Below are 10,418 nucleotides of genomic sequence, written 5' to 3'. Positions count from 1 at the left end.
TCGAACGATGAAGAATTTATTGGAGATAGGAAACACTCAGCGACGCTTGAAAACACCGACATGGCACTGAACAAAGCAATGCAAATGGTGACCAGCTCTTCCCTTCACTTTGTGCACGAACAATTAATCACAAACATTTCCAAAACCCTGTCTCCAGAAGCTACTCACATACGTGCTGGTTATTTATCTGGACAGACTCAAACTGCACATTATATACCATGACATGGCTGCCTATCCAGAGCAGCTCGACATTCTCTGATCCCTCAAGAAATCTCACGGATGTACAAATGAAATTTGGAAAGGATTTAGCCTTAAATAAAAAGTCAAAAAAAGAAACTGAGATTTTTGTCCAATTTTTTAAAAAATTTTTGATAATCTAAAGCTTGTTTTTTTATTGCAGCTTAAATTAATGAATAATCACGTGTTTTCTTTTCTTTCTCGGCATGTCAAATAAATTTTCACACAATCATAATGCACAAGGGGGTCTATATCTCTTGTTGCAGTTATACACCAAGAGGAGGTTGCACTTTAACCTCTTCTTCCCTTCAAAAACAGTTTGAAGAATCTCTTATAAATATCATGTCAATCGGTTCCGAACCAGGTTCGGAAAAGTCCGGCAAAAATGCAAATGGCGTCTTCTGTCATCGAGCCGATATATGTAGCTTTTCGATGCTTCGGTTCCGAAATAAAACATTTGTGTTGGTGTTAAAGCCATTGACCAAGAGTGGGATAATTGTTTATCGCTCTCACTGAAAATATCGTCAACAACGTACATATAGAATATAAATATAGGTACACATTATGTAAACTCATCAAACATCGCAAACATTCTGACTTGGCCGAAATCATGTCAAGCAACTCCAGCATCATTGCGATTTCAACCCTTTAACCTTGATATGTCGGGTAGGGAAGCACTCTCAGCCCACTCCTGTTTATCATGGTGATGGAGCTGGTAAGCAGGAAGGTAAACATGAGGGGTAGTATGGGATGGATGTTGTATGCAGACGATCTGGCTGTTTTGTTGCGGAGAGAAGGAGGGAGATGCAGGAAGTACTGGGGGAGTGAAATGAGGCATTTGAGAAACGGGCTGTTGAAAATGAGCATGGAGAAGATGGAGGAGATGTGGGTTGGACAGCAGAGAAAATAAATGAATTTCAGGTTAGAGAGGAAGGATAGCAGACAAGGAAATAGGTTTGAGTGTCTGGGTAGAAGAGTGACAAGGGATGGTGATTCAGAGGCAGAGGTGTGGAGGAGGATTCATGTGTGTGCAGATGTGGGGAGGAGGGTTGAAGGTGTAATGGCAGACACAAAGATTTCAAGGTGATTGAAAGGAATGGCTCTGATATCGTGTGTCATGCCAGCCTACCTGTATGGTCTGGAGACAGCAGCATTGACAGACATAACATCAGAGGATGCAGGTTTACGAGCAAAACTCGGTCAGGAGGATTGCGGGAGTGAAGAGGGTGGCTAGAAGGAGAATGGAGGAACTGGGGGAGAAAATTGGTGGGCAGATGAGCTTGATGGGGAGATTGGTGAAATGCCGGCTGAGATGGGCTGCACATTTGGTGTGGATGAGGGAAGACAGAATAGAAAAGAGAGTGGATAGGTTGAGGGAGCAAGGTAGAAGGAAAAGAGGTAGTCCACGGTTGAGATGGGAGGATAGTGTGAAGAGGGATTTCAGAAAGGTGGAGGTGGTTGGAGAGTGGAGATAGTTGGCTGAGGACAGAGGAGAGTGGAGGAGTATCGTGGTCTAGGCAGGGCAGACGCTTGGTTCCATCGGACCTCACCGCCCTTACAAATGGAAGAGGAGGAGAACAACAACATGTGTTCTCTAAAACTAATAATCCCTCAAATCTATATTTTTCAGCTCGTCAACAGATTTTGACATTTCAAAACAGCGCACTTTTTTTAAAGAAATAATTCCATGACAATGGACATTTGATCATGGTGGAGTATTTAATCCACATTGGTTGAAATAATTTCACGAACACCACACGGATTTCCTGAGTCCGAAATCCAAATATCAAGGGATTTAAAGTTGCTGGTGTGACAATGGCGAAAAGGTCCAGGAACAATCCGTCCGCCGGATGTTTTAGTATATTTTTCATTCCCAAGATGAGAGTACAAGTTACAAATTGCACTGATGTCACCATGAGCTGTGTAAGGCAAGTGTGCAGAGCTTTGACATTCGACTCCTTGCTCGAATTGCGGCATTTTCAGATGATGCAGCAAGTGGAGTACAATGTGGTAAATCCGGTGAAACCGAACACAAAAGACAAAATAACAGCAACGAAAATGGATCCGAAGTTGGTGTTCTCACAAGAGGAGCGAGCAACAGTTGAGGACAGGCACGCACTGTCATGCACGATCACAGAGTCGTTACAAAACTCGAGGTACAATGTGACCAGAGGGCAACTGATGCTGAGGAAGATCCCGAGGATCTCCACCAGAAAGACGAGCTTCAGGGCACTCTGCCTACTTGCCATCAGAGCGACATATGTGTACGGCCAAAACACCGCACAATGTCGGTCGACGTACATGATCCAGGTGCTGAGGAACTGATGAACAAGCGCAAACTCCAAACAAAACATTTGCCACAGACATTCGATGAACGTAATCTCTATGCGATGTGCTATCGTGTTGCTAAGGACACAGGATATCCCAACGATTCCCCAGCACGCATCGGCTAGTGATGAAATGCTGATGTAGAGCAGCATGGGTTTGTGGAACCTGCGGGATGCACAGGATGTTATAATACCTGCGTTGAGGAGGAGTGAAAGGAACGCAAAGGAAGTAAAAATCCACATCAAAATTATCCTTCCTTCATCCAGAGAGAACTTCCACAAAATGACAGTACACGGTGTCCGCACCACTGTTGTAGTGTTCATTGTTGTCCTCCTGCAATAGACACATTGTATTCACACATGAATTATTTTGATAAATGATTCCCTGATTTGTACACCTGACAATGCTTTCCAAATCCCTCGGCACTGCATTGTAAATATACTCCTTGTTGTTGAACTTCTCTTCCAACCTGTCTGTGCTTGTCCTTTCTTCCATTGATCGAGCACAGTCCACAAATAGTTTTAGCATGGAAGCTTTTATTCCCCAACTAATTGGCTCCAGTCTATGTCCGATGTGCACTGGCAGTTTTCGCTTGGATACATCTAATTAAGATTTAGAAGATAAGGCCAGTGCATATCGAGGGCGTGAGACCTGGTTGTAAACCCCCATGACCCACAGGTAAACGGTAATTGGACGGAGGAACCTGGTAGACGAATTGGCACTTGCTGTTGATTAGCAACCGGCTGGAAGCGGTGTTTTCCGTGCTCAGTGTCCTCAGGTCCGGGAGGAACTCCAGGATTCATGTTTTCTCCCAGTAACCCCCCACTCCAGGATTCATGTTTTCTCCCAGTAACCCCCCACTCCAGGATTCATGTTTTCTCTCCCAGTAACCCCCCACTCCAGGATTCATGTTTTCTCCCAGTAACCGCCCACTCCAGGAATCAGGTTCTCTCCCAGTAACCCCCCACTCCAGGATTCATGTTTTCTCCCAGTAACCCCCCCACTCCAGGATTCAGGTTTTCTCCCAGTAACCCCCCTCTCCAGGATTCATGTTTTCTCCCAGTAACCCCCCACTCCAGGATTCAAGTTTTCGCCCAGTAACCACCCACTCCAGGATTCAGGTTCTCTCCCAGTAACCCCCCACTCCAGGATTCAGCTTCTCTCCCAGTGACCCCCAACTCCAGGATTCATGTTTTCTCCCATTAACCCCCCACTCCAGGATTCATGTTCTCTCCAAGTAACCCCCCACTCCAGGATTCATGTTCTCTCCCAGTAACCCCCAACTCCAGGATTCATGTTTTCTCCCAGTAAACCCCCCAATCCAGCTCCAGGATTCAGGTTCTCTCCCAGTAAACCCCCACTCCAGGATTCATGTTTTCTCCCAGTAACCCCCACTCCAGGATTCATGTTCTCTCCAAGTAACCCCCAACTCCAGGATTCATGTTTTCTCCCAGTAACCCCCCACTCCAGGATTCATGTTTTCTCCGAGTAAACCCCCACTCCAGGATTCATGTTTTCTCCCAGTAAACCCCCACTCCAGGATTCATGTTTTCTCCCAGTAAACCCCCACTCCAGGATTCATGTTCTCTCCCAGTAACCCCCAACTCCAGGATTCATTTTTCTCCCAGTCAACCCCCACTCCAGGATTCAGGTTCTCTCCCAGTAACCCCCCACTCCAGGATTCATTTTCTCTTCCAGCAACTCCCCACTCCAGGAATAATGTTCTCTCCCAGTAACCCCCCACTCCAGGATTCATGCTCTCTTCTGGTAAGCCCTCCACTCCAGGATTCATGTTCTCTTCTGGTAACCCCCCACTCCAGGATTCATGTTCTCTCCCAGTAACCCCCCACTGCAGGATTCATGTTCTCTCCCAGTAACCCCCCACTCCAGGATTCATGTTCTCTCCCAGTAAACCCCCACTCCAGGATTCATGTTCTCTCCCAGTAACCCCCCACTCCAGGATTCATGTTCTCTCCCAGTAAACCCCCACTCCAGGATTCATGTTCTCTCCCAGTAACCCCCAACTCCAGGATTCATGTTCTCTTCCAGTAACCCCCCACTCCAGGATTCATGTTCTCTTCCAGTAACCACCCACTGCAGGATTCATGGTCTCTTCCAGTAACCACCCACTGCAGGATTCATGTTCTCTCCCAGTAACCCCCCACTCCAGGATTCATGTTCTCTTCTGGTAAGCCCTCCACTCCAGGATTCATGTTCTCTTCTGGTAACCCCCCACTCCAGGATTCATGTTCTCTTCTGGTAACCCCCCACTCCAGGATTCATGTTCTCTCCCAGTCACCCCCTCCTGGTTAAACTTCCAATGTCCAGGCTGACTGTACAACCTCAACTCTTTTATTCTCACTTACCCCATCTTGGGAAGCACCTTCCAGAAGCTATTCTGTCCCACACCTCCCTGCAGTGCTTCAAGCAAGTAGTGCGCCTCCACCTGTCATCCCGATCCTGACCCAACCATAAGGTCTTCATGTCCCCCAACAAGGCAATAACCCCACCTAACGAAACCCAATTACTTGCTGATTTCAATGTTTCCTTAACTTTCTCTCTTTCCTTACCTGTTCGTTTTATTCCCTTGCTCGTTGTGCGCCCGAACATTTCCCCCACAACCTCAATGTACATTTAACTTGTTCTTCAATGAGCCTCGCACTTGTGCAGGAAAACAAAAAGTCTAATAACTTGTAAGTATTGCCATATTTACTTGGGGTATTTAAAGTGTTATTGAAAAGACCTTTGAATAGTCCAAGTGTTGAAAACATTCCGATGTGTTTAATCTTTCAATATAATTACTATAATTGTATTTAATAATAAAATCATAATAAATATGAGTTCCCTTAGAAGGAGCTTCAATGCAGGGGGAGCCCATTAGACCCATCAAATCTGCGCAATGTTTGCTAACCTATGGTTATTTGTCTGTACTCTATCCCTTTATATGCTGAGCGTCAAGCAAGGAAGCAGCACGCACCATTTTAAAATCTCTGATATGACTTGTACGGGATTCGAACCGTGGATCCCCTCGGGTTTAGAGAGAACGCTCTAACCATGATTACAAAACCCGAGATTAATTATGATGATGGAATGAGGGTTCGGTTAGATCACACCTGGACCCTCAAAATTGATTATGGTGGAATAAATGTAACGACATAACAACCACCCCCCCCCCCCCCCCCACATAACAACCATATAACAACGACATAACAACCATGACTATTATGTATATATATATAGGCTATGAGCCAGACCCTCAAATTTTCGACATTATGCTCAATCAGAGGGAGGATGGCTAACAGTTATTTTTGGCAAGGCCAGGGACCCTAGTGCTGAAAAAAATGTGATAGCAGTGTGAAACTCTTAGCCGTATCTGTGTTATCATCACATTTGTCAGACCACCCCAATAACGCTTTCGGTAATTTTTCCGCCTAAGATTTAGGGGGTAGGGTTCGTTTTGGGGCTTTCAAATAATATCTCCTATATGTATCAGTTAGTGTTGTATACCAGGTGAAAGGTAATTGAATTATCTTTCACATGATGTATAGAAAGTGCCTGTGTGATATATAGTAACCTCTTTATGATCATTAAAACATAATTATTTCCGCCAACCCTCAAAAATTTATCACAAAATCCCCAATGAAAACAAAATTAGGCAAAAATTCAGTTTGGCGGATATTAAATGAATATTTGAATTTGAGCAACACACAGTATGATTAAAGTCAAATTTGGGCCTTAAATCTCATACACCTTGATAAAGATGAGAAAATCCAATATACAGTAGTTGCTGTAACCATGACCTAAAATCCATAAATGTATATCTTTCCGCTCTTATGATATTGTTACAGACGCGGGTTTTAGATGTTATATTGACCGAGCGGTGGTGTATTTAACCGCGTCCGAACAGTTACTCCCCGATTAAAACCCGATTCCACCCGACGTTGACCAGATCGCCCCACAGATATTCAATCGGGAAATCTCTAAAGCGACCGAAAGAGAATGAAAAAGAAGAAGAATACGGAGGAAGAACAGATTTTATTATACACACACAAGCAATGGATGGAAGAAGCAGTAACACAGCGAATCGTTAACTTACACTATTCATTTTTACTTAGCCCCAAGACACGAGTAGGACAGGACGTTCACACTTACACAGGGGATATTGCAGGCAGGTAAGGCTTGAGATGGATTGCTTGAGAGGGAGGCAAGGTCGGGAGGCCGCAGTTCGCAATTCCTCGCGGTTTTGGCGGGAAACCCTCCGTCGTGTCTCCACTGCGGTAGACGTCACGCGCTGGTTCGGCACACCTGCTCCTTTTCTTGGGGTGAGGCCGTCTCCCTCCTTTCAGCGCGTCTCTCCAAAGCTGGTTTCCTTGCCGAGTACCTCTCCTCTTTGGCTTGGAGCGTTTCGCATCTCACCGCCTCTTGGTGCAGTCTCTTTGCTCATCTCCCAAGGCCTCTCCAAGTCATCTCGCAGCTCATCTGGTAAAGCAGTCCCTTACAGTCGCTTTTATCACCTCGGGCGAAATCAAGCCGCCGGCTCCCAGGGCACGCCTACCGGGTCGCTCACCGCGGTGTTGATTGGCTGTTAGAGCTGGTTCACTCCTTCCCTCTTATGACGAGGTGGAGACACGCCTTTCTTCCCCAACCCTACCTCGTGGCCAATGGTGGTTTGAAGAAAACCGCCCAAAATGCGGAAGGCAATTGGAAGGGAGGTTTTGGGGAAATTGCAAGGGCCTACGCTTATTTTGTTTGATACAATGCAAAGTCAATCTAGTGGGAAAACACATATTTAGCCTACATGGAATAAGGAAATACACTATTTAAAAGATATATCGTGACCTGCGTGTAAGTTTCATGCCATTAACTAGGACGCCGACTGCGACCATTATTTACATTAACAGGGTGTTACCGTACTTTTGTAACGTTCACATTGTAACGTTTCCACATTCGTTACACGGCACCCTCCTTTCTTCAGGCCCGGACTCGGGCCTATTAAACTTTAACTTAGTGTGACACGTAGGTGTAATTCCCTCTACAATTAACCTGACCCTGAGTGTGACAATCTTAAAACACAAATAAGTATGTCCCCCTATTGCATTGCATCCTGTCTAACAGACTCAAGCCCACAGCTAACCGAATTACGGAATTATTCTCAAACTATACATTTACGGTGGGGAGCATTATTTACAATGACGTGATTTCTTATTTACAACGCAACCCAGGACCTGTGTTTTTTTCTTTTTCTTTTTAGGGAACAAGAGAAAGAAATTCCTGTTGGGAGGGAGGAGACAGCACGCATTGCATCGATGCACCAGTACCAATACCACCAAAGCACCCAAAAGCACCAAACACCACAAAGCACCCAAAAGCACCATCCGGTGCACAGTCACCATGGTTCATAATAAACACAACAAAACAACTGGTGGTGGTCTTCTCTTTCTCTGCTGGGCCGATGTTCTTCCCGACGTCTTCTGGCTTCATGCGGCCTCGTTGGAAATAATAAAAAGCACAACTTGTGTCCATTTTTATTTAGGGCCTCAGGGGCCAACTAAGGGTGGTCCACCTGTTTGGCATAGGTGCCACCTTACCGAGGTCCGCAAGCAAGATTCCCTGGCCACTATGGCCGGTCTCCAACAGAGGTGCCCTGCCCCAGAACCTGGGGTCCATCAAGTGGTACTTGGCCGCAGAACAGCGGTCCATAAAGTGGTACATCAACGCAATGCATGCTGGTTCTGGGAATCTCGGGCGCACAATGGCGACCTCACGCACGCTCCCCTCGGCACCCAATGGCGCACAGGTCATGTGGGAGACAAAAGAAAGACAATTGAGCGAGGGGTAAGGTCACAAGGGTACACGTCAATAAGGCAATGCAAGGCGAAATGCGTACGGAGGGCGAAGTGAGAAAGCTCGTCCCTACCGTACGTCACCCCCCTGTCACCTACCCTACCCTTACCCCATATGTACAAAAATCTACCCGTTTACAAATTCGTCACTACTGTCACGTCTTCCCCATATTTCCCCTATACCAAATTCGTCTCCACAATCCCTTTACTTCAAAATTTGCCATCACCAATTCATCATCAATCCTCATAAGGAGGGAGAGATGGGATTACGCACAATGTCACACCCACGTCATGATGCGTCTCACAATCCAAACATTTGCATCATAAAAAATAATCAAAACATGGCATGGTGTGGAGTACCTGTCACCTCAGGTGAGTGGATGCAGATGGTTCGAGGAGATCCTTCATCCTAACTATCCTCTAAATGGCTTTAACACACGTTACACTACCCGGGGTCTTTCCCTGCCAATCCATTGGCCAACTTACACTATGGGTTCTAATAACCAATTCCCATTGACCAAACTGTGGTGCTTCTCAATTTGGGGTCTCACTCCCCCGATTCATCTCCCGGTGCGCTCGCACAATTTCTGGGCTGCGACGTCTAGCTCTCCCAACAGGTCTACCCACCTGCACACCTCCACCACTGTAGTTGCCACCCGAGCTTACCTAGCTCCTCACCCTAACCTAACTCACTGGGGACAGCCCCTCTCCTGGCTCTGTCACCCCATGGTGCCCTCTGGCACTGGGCTACCCGGGTCCGTCCTCCGGATCCTCGGGCCCCATCCACAACTACTACCGGCTCCCAGAGCCCACCTGCGGCCTCACCTGGCCGACATCCTTACAGTGGTGGAGTGCCCAAACCAACTACACACACTAACAGGCTACACGCCCAGCCATTTCCACAACACTAATGCACCCATCCAAATACCATTCTGCCACCCGCACCACAGATGCCAATATCCAACCACAATTTACCTGTACCCTCTACCTAACACTTACACTACCCACCCCGGGTATCCGTGATGGGGGTCCACTCTTCCCCCATTCACACCTTCGCACCATCCACTCCACTCCACAATTTCCACCATTCTCACTCCACGACCATCCATTCCAATACTCCAGATATTCCACACTACCATTTATTCCACACAGCCACATACACCTGTTGTTGCACACCTGTGCCCTCACACCTGGTGCCACCTGCACCCTCCTTTCTTCCTGGACCATTTTGTCAACACAACACGCAATCACCACTACTCCCTCATACACTGCTCCACACACCTGTTCAGTTGCACACCTGTGCAATCACACCTGTTCCATTCTCACCTGTTCAATCCTCACACACACGGCATCATCTCAGCTAACTACTCCCCTCTGAAACTTGCGCTTCCCAGTCGTCCCTTTAAACTATTGCGCTCCCACGTCATTATAATCCACACTAATCTACCTGCGTCCCCACTACAGGTATCAGTCACTAACTAAACTTAACGTTACCTAATGTCATCTTCGCTAGATCCCTACAATTATCCAAGCCCTCCCTGGCTCGGTTGTCATAGCCACCCCATAAACTATAGCTCCTTTGCCCCACTCTGTGAGGGATGGTGGATTTGCCATCCCACCACATCGGGGGTCTCTCACTATCAATTTGGCACACCTAAACCCAACCAATCAAAAATTCTGCCAATCATCGTACCAATCATCAAATTTCGCCTTTTTCTAATTTCGGGGCCAAACCACTATCATCACCCGTCTACTTATTACATCCTCTCGGTGCGCCAATTCACGTCTACAGCCCGGCTTCGTACAGCCGAGCAATGAACGCGGCTTCTTTTGTGCCTGCGGCTGGATGCGTCCCGCATTCGGGGCAGGGGCGGGGGCTTACCCGGGCCGAGATCCCACGCACCACCTCGGCGTGGAGCCATCCAATGTCCCGATCTCGACCTGCCGGCACGTCTCAACAAAACGTGGTCGCCATAACGACCCTTCCTATCCAGCTGCCCGCTCCGCCTA

General features: G+C 47.0%; 1 long non-coding RNA gene across 1 annotated transcript in view; it reads right to left on the bottom strand.

Annotated features, from left to right (window-relative positions):
* Positions 1-10,418, bottom strand: part of LOC144889542 (uncharacterized) — a 37,971-nt gene continuing 27,553 nt past the window's right edge. Inside the window, exon 2 of the long non-coding RNA XR_013621848.1 lies at positions 1-2,898. This is a non-coding gene — a long non-coding RNA (uncharacterized LOC144889542). The remainder of the gene's footprint in view (positions 2,899-10,418) is intronic.

This window comes from Myxine glutinosa, chromosome 1 (assembly GCF_964187855.1).
Source record: "Myxine glutinosa chromosome 1, kmMyxGlut1.1, whole genome shotgun sequence".
NCBI classification, from domain to species: domain Eukaryota; kingdom Metazoa; phylum Chordata; class Myxini; order Myxiniformes; family Myxinidae; genus Myxine; species Myxine glutinosa.
This window is presented reverse-complemented; position numbering and strand designations above follow the sequence as displayed.